This window comes from Berghia stephanieae, chromosome 6, assembly GCF_034508935.2.
Source record: "Berghia stephanieae isolate SIO BIC M18660-M18661 chromosome 6, UCSD_Bste_1.3, whole genome shotgun sequence".
Lineage (NCBI taxonomy): Eukaryota > Metazoa > Mollusca > Gastropoda > Nudibranchia > Aeolidiidae > Berghia > Berghia stephanieae.
Window position 1 is genome coordinate 57,777,298 of NC_088365.1, and position 12,500 is coordinate 57,789,797.

The following is a 12,500-nucleotide window of genomic DNA, read 5'->3' on the forward strand; positions in this document are numbered from 1 at the left end:
TCTCATTTTTTTCCAAACCGAGACAACTGTGTTTCCGACCAGTTTCTAATTTTACACCTGAAAACGGTGAGAAAGTTTTGAATAAAGAGCCTTTTATTGCGAAACAACTTTGCCCCGCCATGGGCTGGAATTGAATCTAGAACACATCTGGTACTCTCTTCTGTGACAAACTATCGGAAACAATGAAGCAATGTCAGACAAAGAAGAGAGATAAATGCAAGAAGAAATGGATGCGATAGGCTATTTTTTCTTTTAGTTTGAACTTTTTCTATGGCGCAATATCCACTAAGCATGTTTAAAGAGCTTTCCAAGGGCGTCTTTAGCCAACAGGCAATTTATCGGATAGATTAACGACCAGGTACTAATTTTATACCTGACTTCGTTGAGAGAATGTGAGTGAAGAGCCTTTTCCAATGACTCAACTATGCGCCGCCCTGAGCAGGATTCGAACCTTGGAACTTCCTATCCGAAGGTGAGTGTCATATCAAAATACCACAAAGCCGTATTATTCTCTCTGCTCTCTTTGGCACTGTTTGATACACTCTTTTTCAGATCTTTATCAAAATGGCGACTGCTCGATGGATATAAATAACCGAATTGCAATGGCGAAAAACAAAATGACCTCTCTAAACAATATCTGGAAAGACATATCCATAGGGCAAAATTTGAAAATAAATTAGTAAAAGTATTGGTGTGGCCAGTGATGACCTACGGCGCAGAAGGATGGACCCTCAAAGAACAAAGACATAAAACGTATAAACTCGTCTGAAATGTGGTTTTATAGAAGGATGATGAGGGTAAGCTGGGCGGAAAGAAAAACAAATACCAGTACACTGGAAGGCTGAAAGAGAAAACTCAGTATTTTTCGGTCACAAAATCCGAAACCGATGCACCCTAATGAAAGATGTAGTACATTGGAAAATGGAGGGCAAACGAAGAAGAGGAAGACCTAGGCCTAATTATATATATTTTTTAAATATCATAGAATGGACATATATGAATGGAAGAGAGTTGTACGATATCTCAACAGACAGGAGAAATGGGCAGACATTTGTCATCGCAGAGTTAGGGCAGCCAACGTCAAAGAGGACGACGTTGGATATCGCCTAACAGGCGGCATGTCCCGTCCTACATGTTAAATGTTGCTGTTGACCAGGGACCCCTTGTAAAGCGCTTTGAGCACATTTAGTGGATATTGCGCTATATAAAGCTAAAAAAAAAAGTAAGTATCAAGAATACATTGGCAAGGGATATTGTTTATTGTTTCATTTTATTAATATTTGTTGGTTTCTTTATAAATGTTTCTTTTTACTTGTTTTTTTTCTTCTTTTAGGATTGACTCGGTTGCCAACCTCTAAATGTGCGTGATAATGTTAAATCTACCAAGGAAACATTAAATAAACTAACGCACTTTGTTTTGCCTAACACTTGCTTTCGGACCTAAATTGTATTATCGCCTAACAGGCGTCAGGTCTCGTCCTATATGGTAAGTGTTGCTAATGGCTAGGAACACCTTGTAAAGCGCGTTCAACGCGTTATATATTTAATGGATATTGCTCTGCATAAAAGTTCAAGTTAAAAAAAAAATATTTACTATATCTTGATCACTAAGACCAGGTTAGATACAGACGATGTCAAAACATGTAAATAGTATTTTGAAAAATAGTCAAGGAATGATTTTGCTCCTGTGTTATCGCTCACCCTTTCTTGTTGCGTCACAGTCTTTGATCAATTCTATGATCATTGTATTTTTAGTTCTTTTGGGTCGTTGTTACTCTGTATCGACGACCTGTCTGCCCAGTTTATGTCTGTCAAATTGAAAATACCTCCAATCCAGGTTATCATTCTTGTGAGATTTGCTTGGTTCTATTACACATTCCTTTAATGTGTCGATCTCTCTGTCAGTTCTTGTGAGATTTGCTTGGTTCTATTACACATTCCTTTAATGTGTCGATCTCTCTGTCAGTTTTTTGATAAACAACTCCTATTTTGAGGGGTGGTTTGATTTTATTGTTAGTTTACAAAAACTGTGTGAATGAGTCTAATTTAGTTTAAAAGTGATAATAATGAAAATACACGTATAATATAAATGTTACAGAGCATCAATCTACACCCAACGTGTTCAATTCTGTTATACAACTCATAATTAACACTCGAATATTAAGAAAATTAAATGTTATAATTGTAGATGATAAATTAAATTATGATGGAATTTAAAGAAGGTGATTTGAAATACATAATATCAAGAAAAAGACAATCTAAAATATTCTGTCTTCAGTATAGACTTGAAGAATTCCATAGTATGAGGACTTCTGGTAAAGACCAGGAGAGAATTCCAGATTGATGGTGCCGTAAGGTAAAATGCACTTTCCGAGAATTCCCTTGATAAAATTAACACTACCACTATTTATTGTTATATTTATGTCACTCATACTGCGTCCTTCTCTCTTTTGCATTGATTTCTTCCTGTCGTGACTGTATATTTAAAATGTATGCGGCTATGTGGTCTACTGGTATGACAGTTGCTTTCGGATAGGAAGGTCCTTGGTTCGAGTCTCGCGCTCGGCCCATAGTTGAGTCCTTGGAAAAGGTTCTTTACTCACATTCTCTCACCGTACTTAGGTGTCAAATGAGTACCTGGCCGTCAACAGCGTTGTCTTTGTCCGAAAAATTTAATATCGCCTAACAGGCGTCATGTCCCGTCTTACATGTTAAATGTTGCTGTTGACCAGGGACCCCTTGTAAAGCGCTTTGAGCACATTTAGTGGATATTGCGCCATATAAAGCTAAATTTAAAGCCCAATTTTAATATCACGTTCACTATTTACTATTATGTTTATTAGCCAGGTTTCTATAATAATGTCTGAATTTATATTATCAATAATTTTCAAGAGTTCATTTGTTCCCCTAAATTCTTTGAAATTGAATTGTTAATGTCTATTTTTTGCAGTCTCCATGGATAGTTTACTTATTTAGTGACTAATTTGTTGATGGAATATATATTTTGTTTTATTTTGTTACTAGTAAATCCCCAACAAATTAGATGTAAACACGTAACTAACGGCCTAGAAATTATATGGAGTAACATCATCTTCATTTATTTTCTAAATTTGTAAACAACCAGACATTGATGTTATGCATTTTAAAAATAAAATCACAACATCCACCGGTCGGATATAACGTATCAACACACAAAACTGTGTCTAACTATAAACCTTTATCGTCTGATTGATACGTTTTAGTTATGACCTTTTATAGGTGATTGCTTCCAATGGATTAATACCTGGTCTTTGAATAATTTGTTTATTTTTCAGTTATTAATGATTATGTAACAGGCTATCATCGAATCAAAATTTTGAGATGAATTTGTGTTTTTTCCCCCCTCACTTGAGATATCTGACTTCAATGGTAAAATCTGAAAATGTCTGTGTAAAACAGTGCCGTACAAGAACAAACACCCCCCCCCCCCCCCCCCCCCAAAAAAAAAAAAAAAAAAAAAAAAAAAAAGCTTATCCAGGCGAAAAGGACATTTTTGTTGTTGTATATTTTGTTTCTTGCTTTGTCTGACACTGTTTCATACACACTTTTTCAGATCTTTACGTCCCACCACTGCCCACTCCTAAGTTTTTTTTTTCAAATTAACCACAGTAGTGTTTGTTAAAACTTATTTTCCTATCTATGGTTGATGTTTTTTAACCCTTTAGGTTTTAATTAATTGATTAGATATTTTTTATGATGTTGTTTGTTTCTAACGGATACTATTTTCTGAAAAGTAACACCATTATTCATTTTTTCAAAGTCTATACTTTATACTTTTTAATGCAACTTAAAGACAACTGAGCAAATTTTAGAACAAAATTGTCATTAGTGTCCCTTCCCCCTACCCCTTCCTCCCTCTCCCTCATAAACATACACGGGCGGGCGAACCTCTCAAGTTGTTATTCATAATTTCATTCCGTCATTGTCCAGACTGCTTATTCATAACAAAATTGCCGTCACCCCTTTTAACACTTTAAATATAGAACCAGCCCTGATCTAACCTTGTGTCAAACTCGCCACCTGCAATCCAATTGTCATTAACAACCAATACAACACGGACACACGACTGACATCCAGACCTCCATCTAGTATTGAATAAAGCTATGGCGTCACAAGACAATACCTTCTGTATCCCTAATCTGTTTGTGGCATTCAGACACCGAATTGTTGTCACGTCTATCAATAGCGATAATAATGAATCTATAAAAATAGTTTATATTGCACCTTATCTTGTTGCCAAAACAGCCATTGGCGCTTAAAATTAACTAGTGTTATAGAAAACATTGTCTAATAACAAACAATCTACGCCTGTTTCTGCGTTTCGTGCTGTACTGAATCAAATGCTCTGGAGAGATCTTGCTCCTCATTCTTTTCATTAATGTTCTTAATATAACTTTTGTGGCCTGGCTCATTATGCTGATTGTTCTGTGTTGGTCACAGTCAACAGTTACTTTTTTTTTGGTATGGTAATGAATACCGATTGTCTTAAGACATTAGGCAATTCACCCTTTTTGTATATGTCAGAATGTCTATTCCCAGATCGTCGAGAGCGTCAATCAATTCTATTGAGAAACTATCTTGGCCTACCGCTTTCCCCTTTTTCATCTCTTGGTAAGCAGCTTCTACTTCTCGCAAAATCTGGGGACCCGTGTTCACAGTAGAGATTTCTTTATCCAAGCACGTCCCTCTTTTGACATCCGCGTAAAGATTTTTTAATGTATACTGCCCAACGTTCCAAAATTTCGTTGTTGTCGATAAGTATATTACTGTTTGCGTCTTTAACGCATTTTCTTGCCACGACTGGTCGTTTTCCACTTAGATCTTGTATTGACTGGTAGAATTGTTTGGTGTTAGATTGTTTTAGTCTTTCAATTCTGTGACATCGTGTTCAATATAATCTTCCTTTGCTCTCTTACACTCGCGTTTTATAATCTTATTAGCTTCTTTATATTCATTGCTGTTGCGTTCTAGTTTTCGTCCTTCATTCATCACTTTCAAGATCTTGTCATCCATCAACTTTTGTTTTGGTTCGTGTTTTTTCACAGATGAAATAATTTCTCTTGCATACTCACTTATCCCACACTAATTCAGATGTAATAATAATAATAATAATAATAATAATAATAATAATAATAATAATAATAATAATAATAATAATAATAATAATTATTATTATTATTATTATTATTATTATTATTATTATTATCATTATTATTATTATTATTATTATTATTATTATCATTATTATTGTTATTATTATTATTATTATTATTATTATTATTATTATTATTACTATATTATTATTATTATTATTATTATTATTATTATTAATCATTATTATTGTTATTATTATTATTATTATTATTATTATTATTATTATTATTATGCCTTTTTCGCCACGACATCATAAGATATCGTCGCCTATGCATTCCACGAAGGAATATAGATAACTCATCAAACAAAATGTCCGATGTCAATAGGAATCACACATGTTGTCCAAGTGAGCAAATTGGGGGTTAATAATCTTTCTCAAGGAAAAATAAACAAAAGTGCCTCAAGAGGGGCTCGAACCCGGGTCCTTCTGGATCACAGTGCAAAGCCTTAATCACTTAGCCACTTCGCCCCCCCCCCCCCCAATGATAATAATAATAATAATAATAATAATAATAATAATAATAATAATAATAATAATAATAATAATAATAATAATAATAATAATAATGAACAAAACAAAGCAAACGACGTTTCGGCCTTTGGCTTTTTTCAAGTAAACAAAAAATACATATATAATTATATTAGATTGTCATAAGAATAAAGGTGAAAATGTAAAAATGTGTAAATCTGTGTGTGTGTGTGTGTGTGTGTGTGTACAATGGAAGAGAGAGAGAGAGAGAGAGAGAGAGAGAGAGAGAGACAATGAGATGACGTAATGATATCAAAACTATATATATATATATATATATATATATATATATATATATATATATATATATATATATATATATATATATAGAACTAATGACAATGTGCAGACACTCTAACAAATTTAAGCTCAAAACGCAAAAGGCCAAATAACCCTCCCCCCCACCCCCCTCCCGACCCCATTATACCCCTCCTCCCCCTCCCCCCCGCCTTTTTTTTTTTCAATATCTTAACAGCGGAGGTAGGGGACCACTAATAACACTATTGCTGTCTAGTATTCTTCAACCCCCCCCCCCTTCCCCCCATCCCCCTATCTTATTCTATATATATATATATATATATATATATATATATATATATATAAAATATATATATATATATATATACATGGGGGGGGGGGGCGAAGTGGCCGAGTGGTTAAGGCATTGCACTGTGGTTCTGATGACCCGGGTTCGAGCCCCACTTCAGGCACTTTCGTTCTTTTCCTTGAGCAAGATTTTTTATCCCCAATTTGCTCACTTGGACAACATGGGTGATTCCTTTTGACATCAGTTATCTTGTTTGATTAGTTATCTATATTCCTCCGTGGAATGCCTAGGCGACGATGTCCTATGATATCGTGGCGCAAAAGGCATAATTTTAAAATTTTTTAATATATATATATATATATATATATATATATATATATATATATAGTTTTGATATTATTACGTCATCTAATTGTCGCTCTCTCCCCTAAGGGTTACAGTACAAGACGAGACTGGATATCAACGACGCGACGTGTTTTAGTAGTAATACACAATAGGTGGGGGCGGGGGATGAGTGGGGTTCAGGTCTTTCTTTGTTATAGATAGAATGCGCTTGGCCAAGGAGTTCACAACATTGCCATCCGGAAGTATAACGGACCAACACACAAAACTCTGTGTAACCATGAACTTTTATAGTATGGTTAATACAGTTTAGTGAGAACAACTCACAAACGCGGATGGCAAAAAACAATAACAAAGGCATGTGTGACGTCATCTTCATTCTATCTATAGGAAGAAGAATATGCCTCTAGCCCTCTGTCGCAAACACATACACAGACACACACATAAACATATGCAAAACATACGGAAACACACATAAATAAACACATGCACTTACACAAGCACACACACATGCACACACGCACATTCATACACAAACACACACAATCACACACCCAATATTATACATATTATATCAAGATGAATCAGATCAGGAAGAGTGAATCTAAACTTGAAATAATCAAAGGCATGACATTTTGTTGTAAAGTCTGAGAGAATTTAGTATTCTCTCTTCTTGATTAACAAAAATTGTTGGCATAGGTCAAAAACTTCTAACCTGAGCTTTTATATAGCGCAATATCCATTAAACGTACTCAAAGCGCTTTACAAAAGGTCCCTAACCAACAACAACGCGTAATATGTAGAACGAAATTTCACTCCTGTTTTTCTCCGACAGGGGCAACGCTGTTAACAGTCGATATTTTTATTTTATTATTTTGGTTTTGCGACAAAGAGGGGCAAAATATGAGCTTGATCAGCGAATTCAGTGATGATAACAACTAATTCCTTTCCTTTCATTTTACGCATAAGTGCGGTGAGATCATATTAGTAAAGAGCCTTTTTTATGACTCATCTATACCGTATCACACCACAAGACCACCTATGCGCATCTTGCTACAAGCTAATAGTCATATTATGTATGTAGACACCATAGAGAATACAGCACTCCTAGTAATCTGTGGACACACTTAATCAAGTGTAAATTGTATGAGACAGAGCCATGAATAAATTGTGACGGGATTCAAACCTTTGTTGCTCTGTTCGCACATAATTCAAGACCAGAACGACAAGATAACAGGTTAAAGAAAATATCACATTTGTTCTCGTTTTCTTTTCCTACTATTTTGTTTCTGACCACAATCAACATTGCTTGACTTCCATAACAGACTAAAGCCAACGGTGACAGAAAAGTCTGACTCTAAAAAAACAACAATTTATTTAATCTCTTTTGTCGTGTTTATGGTGGAGTTGTATGAAGTCGATTTTTTCTTTCTTTCGATAACGTGGAGCGACTGCAGTGAGTGATGATAACAGCTAATTCCCTTCCTGGCTTTGCATACTTGGGCAAGGCACTTTGCACACTTTAATCCTTTTTTACGCAGTTGTGAGAAATTACCTTCTATAATGAATGTCGTAAGAATGCGAGAACAATGAGATCTCATGACTAGTAATTGTACTTAATGAATAGAAAATGTGATTCTAATTTACTTGTTGGGCGTATTTAGCATGATAAAACCGTCAAAATACGGAATAAAGATGTGCCGAATTTACAACTGACTTGCCCTGAGCAAAACAGAACAATATTATCACATCTGGCACCTCAAATCATATGAGTGGTACATGTAAACAGACCAAAGTGTGTATCTATTTCATTTATTAAGTTGGGAGATGAGCACTTTCAGCCCTTGTTTGATTGTTTTATAATACTAATTGTGATGGCGTCAGTTTTCGAAATGAAAGGCGCTTAAAACAGCTTAAGAGCAGTTCAGCGCATAAAAAGAGAAACGTTTCTACAAAACCCAAGAGAGACAGATTGAAGAAAATACAAAAGAACAATTCGATAGATTTAGAGATAGCTAACTGCAAAACTATTATTCCAGTCTTCCTTTCGAATAGACCCTAAAGTGCAGTGGCGTGGCATGCTTACAGTATAGGGTGGTGCTAGAATCAGAAGAAGATGACTTAAAACATGCTATATTTGTAAATACAAAAGAAAGGGGGGAAAATGAAAGAAAAGACTTACTCAAATAAATAAGAGGCGGTATATACCATTTCTCAGTTTGTTTGTTTTTTTTAATGCTGTAATTCATTTTTAAAAGATGGATGCGGTGCCAGGCACCAAATCAACCAATATAGCCACGCCCCTGCCCTAAAGATAAATTTCCTCTATGGAATGAATTTTGTTTTTATTCCATTTTATTTTATTTAAAAGGAAGAACATTTTGAACCATCGTCTAAAAGCCCTATTTTTACTGCATTAACCTCTAGAGCAATTGAGATGATAAATTAACATTGACACTCTCGCTAAATTATGAAGAGTGAGGAACTGCCCTTGAAAGTTCCACTAAACATCAACTCTCTCACTGCCAGTGCATTGGTTGAAATTAGGGGGGGGGGTGGGATGAAATACCTCTTTTAACAAAAGCAGTGCGGATTTCCGAGGTTCCAAGGAAAATCACCACCACTGAATTATTAACTAGATGGGGAAAATATAGGTCGCAGTCAAAATGCTCAGAATTACAAACTCTAAGGATTTTTCTTTGTATAGAAATAAAAATATTAATAATAATAATAATAATAATAATAATAATAATAATAATAATAATGATGATGATGATGATGATGATGATGATGATGATGATGATGATGATGATGATGATGATGATGATGATGATGATGATGATGATGATGATAATAATAATAATAATAATAATAATAATAATAATAATAATAATGGTGGTGGTTAAGGCATCGCAGTGTGAGCCAGAAGGTCCCGGGTTTGAGTCCCGCTTTTGGCACTTTCGTTTTTTTTCCTGGGGCTAGATTATTAACCCCCAATTTGCTCACTTGGACAACATGGGTGATATTGTTGACATCAGACATCTTGTTTGATGAATTATCTATATTCCATTATCTATAATCCTTCGTGGAATGCCTAGGCGACGATATCTTAAGATGCGGTGAAGGAAGGGCTTAATTTTTAAGCCATTCAGAGCCGAGTGGTTAAGGCATTGCATGGTGACTCGGAAGGTCCAGGGTTCGAGCCCCGCTTAATAAGTGGATTGCCAAGGCGACGATATCTTAAGATGTGACGGAAGGGCATAATTTTTTTTAAATCATTCAGATCATTGGAGCCGGATTCTACCTAGGTTTCTATATCGTTAAACGGATAATAGCAATTGTTTGTTACCTTTGAATATGATGCTAACCTATCACAAAGATCCTTTCACAAAATCCAACAGACACAGCTACCCAATTTACGCTGGGTTAAGAGAGGTTTAGAAAAAAACCCCGACTTCAACCGGGATCTATATCGTCCCCTTTGCGTGCGAAGCGAGTGTTCTACCAATTTAATTAAATTAATTAATTAATTAATATATTTATCTACTTATTTATCTATCTGTCGATCTATCTATCTATCTATCTATCTATCTATCTATCTATCTATCTATCTATCTATCTATCTATCTATCTTTCTATCTATCTATCTATCTATCTATCTATCTTTCTTTCTGTCCCTCTGTCTATCTATCTTTCTCTTTGTCTATCTATCTCTCTATTTATCTATCTATCTATCTATCTATCTATCTATCTATCTATCTATTTATTCATCTATCTGTCTATTTACTTATTTATTTCTTAATTAATTTTTGTCTTCATTTATTTATATATTTCATTTATTTATTTATCCAATTATTCATTCATTTTATTAATTAATACCCCGGTGGGGGGGGGGGGTGGTCAATATGGGTAGAGGAGAGGGGTGTGAGGGGAGGATAACAACATGTATTGTTGTATGTATGTATACAAGCGTAAACAGCGGTGTCCTAATTACAATACAAAAACCAGGAAAAACGAAAGGACCCGTAAACAACCTGCGCCCAATAACATTACTGAATACCATAAGAAAAACACTGTCAACTATTGTCCTCAACAGAATTAGACCGAAAATAGAAAAATATCTATCACATAGCCAAACCGGGTTTCGCCAAGACCGAAGCACATCGCACGTTGTATGGACACATAAATGGTTGGCAGCAAAGGCACTCAAAGAAAACATATCCATAACAATAACCGGAATCGATATGTCCGCAGCCTTTGATACGATCGACAGAGGAAAACTTTTGGAGATATTAACAGACATAGTAGACGAAGACGAGCTCCGATTAATCCGATTTCTCCTCAGCAACACAAAGATACAACCAAGGATATTATACGGGGCCACAAAACAGACGCAGTTCGAAAGCAACATCGGGACCCCCCAAGGAGATAGTCTGAGCCGATTCTGTTCACAATATACTTAGAACACGCTCTGAAAGAAGTTCGAAAAGTCATTCCAAAACCAACGACTCATATTGAGAATGCAATCCCTAGAGAAATCGCCTATGCAGATGATGTCGATTTTATTGGATCAACACCAGCAAATATAGACATCATACAAAATACCCTCATGAAATATAACCTCCAAGTCAATGCCAATAAAACCGAATTTACAACAATATCGAGGAACAAAGAGGAATGGAAAAGAACAAAGAAAGTCGGCTCACTAATTGGAGACACCGAGGATGTACAAAGAAGAAAACAGCTATCAAACGCCGCACTCAGTACACTCACCAATGTATAGATTAGAGGTGACAAAAAAAAAAGAGAAAAACCAAACTGAAACTGTACCGTGCTCTTGTAGAACCGGTACTTCTGTATAACTGCGGCACTTGGGCGTTGACAAAATCCGAAGAAGAACATCTGGATGCCTTCCATCGCACACAGCTAAGAAGGGTACTGGACATCAAATACCCAAAACAGATCTCAAATGAATCACTCTATAAGATCACAAAAGAAAGACCAATCGCCCTTGACATTTTACAACAACGATGGCAATTTTTCGGTCACATACTATGCAGGGACAAAAACATACCAGCTAACCAAGCCATGTCGGGATACTTCCAAAAACACGGGAACCTTTTCAGAGGAAGACCGATCACAACACTCCCTGTGATCCTAAACAAAAACCTCACAACACTTGGACAAAGCATTAGTCTCATAACGGCAGGGGACCTTGAAAAATCTGAGAACCCTAGCAGAGGACCGGCAATATTGGAGACACCTCACACAGGAAATACTGGAAACAGCCAAGGCGACCCGATCTTTCGGTCGAGACGCGAAAGGCATCTAAGAAGAAGAAAAGTACCTTTTTCTATGTTTCTTTTGATTTTGGACTCTTGGCTTATGTTTTCGGTAACAGGCACATACATTGATAAACGACTTTGCTTTTATTTGGGCGAATTTCTTTAACGCTCACTTATTGATATATTCAGATGACACCCGACTGGTCAGAAAGACTTGATGTCTGGAGAAGTCCCGGTTATAAAATAGCTAGTTTGAAAAGTTACAATATGGAGAAAACAATTCTTTCGCAAAGATTATAAAGGTGTTTTCTCATTTCATGGGAATTTGGTTTACGCCTTATAGGTCCCAGGTTTGAGTTTCACTATGTGCGGTGCAAAGTTTTGTCCTTGGTAAAAGTTTATAAGTAGTTATAGTCGGCAACGACCACTGTCTTGATCAGTGCATTTATTTGTAATAGTCTTGCGATCGTCTTATTTAGTAAGTATTGCTGTTAGCTTGGGATCCCATGTAAAATACTTTGAATACATTTAATTGAAAGGAAGCTCACTTTTTAATAAATCAGATTGTCAGGAATTTCTATGAAAATAAAAAAATATTAAAAAT